This window comes from Pteropus medius, unplaced genomic scaffold (genome assembly GCF_902729225.1).
Source record: "Pteropus medius unplaced genomic scaffold, Ma_sr-lr_union100, whole genome shotgun sequence".
NCBI lineage: Eukaryota > Metazoa > Chordata > Mammalia > Chiroptera > Pteropodidae > Pteropus > Pteropus medius.
In genome coordinates, this window is record NW_024355205.1 from 18,799,020 (window position 1) to 18,800,351 (window position 1,332).

Below are 1,332 nucleotides of genomic sequence, written 5' to 3' on the forward strand. Positions count from 1 at the left end.
TAAGAAAACAATTCCATTTACAATTGCATCAAAAACAATAAAATACCTAAGAATAAATTTAACCAAGGAGGTAAAAGACTTGTGCTCAGAAAATTATGTCATTGAAGAAAAAAATTGAAGAATGTACAAAAAAATGAAAGCACATACTATGCTCATGATAAAAAGAATTAACATCGTTGAAATATCCATACTATCCGAAGCAATCTATAGATTCACTGCGATCCCTATCAAAATACAAATGGCATTTTTTACAGAGCTAGAACAAAAATTTCAAAAATTTATATGGAATCATAAAAGACCTCGAAAGGCGATGGCAACCTTGAGAAAGAAAAATAAAGTTGGAGGTATCACACTACCTGATATCAAAGTACACTACAAGGCTATAATAATCTCTATCAAAATACCATTGGCATTTTTCACAGAACTAGAACAAGTAATCCTAATATTTATCTGAAACACTGAATAGCCACGGGAATCTTGAGAAAGAATAAAGTTGGAAGTATCACATTACCTGATATCAAACTGTACTACAAGGCTATAGTAATCAAACAGCATGGTACTGGCATAAAAACAGACATAGATCAATGAAGCAGAATAAAAAGCCCAGAAATAAATCCATACCTACATGGTCATTTAATCTATGAAAATGTAGGCATGAATATACGATGGAGTAAAGATAGTCTATTCATAAATGGTGTTGGGAAATGGGACAGGTGCATGTAAAAAAAAAAGAAACTAAATCACCTTTTATACCATATATAAGAATAAATTCAAAATGGATTAAAGACTTATATGTAAGCCCGCAAACCATAAAACTTCTAGAAGAAAACATAAGCAACAAACTCTCTGACATTGCTCTTAGTAATATTTATATAGAGAGATATATATATCTCCTTGGGTAAGGGAAATAAAAGAAAAAATAAACAAATGGGACTACATCAAAATAAACTAACAGTCTACGGCCATGCCACCCTGAACAAGCCTGATCCCATCTGATCTCAGAAGCTAAGCAGGGTCGGGCCTGGTTAGTACTAGCTACACCATCTAGGAAAACCAGGTGTGGCTGTAGGTGTAAAATATAAAAAAATAAAGGATTGTAAGCTGACAAGGTCCTTACAATCTGTGAGGTCAACCAAGAGTTGCTTCGCCTAAATAAATAAATAAACTAACTAACTAACTAACAAAATGGAAACAAACTCATAGATACAAAGAACAAACGGATGGTTGCCAGATGGGAAGGGGGTTGGTGGCTAGGTGAAAAATCTGACAGGATTAAGAAGTACAAATTGATAGTTACAAAATAGTCATGAGGATGTGATATACAGAATAGAG

General features: G+C 33.3%; 1 pseudogene; it reads left to right on the forward strand.

Moving 5' to 3' along the window:
- Positions 1-954: 954 nt before the first annotated feature.
- Positions 955-1,072, forward strand: LOC120599161 (uncharacterized; annotated as a pseudogene).
- Positions 1,073-1,332: the final 260 nt, after the last annotated feature.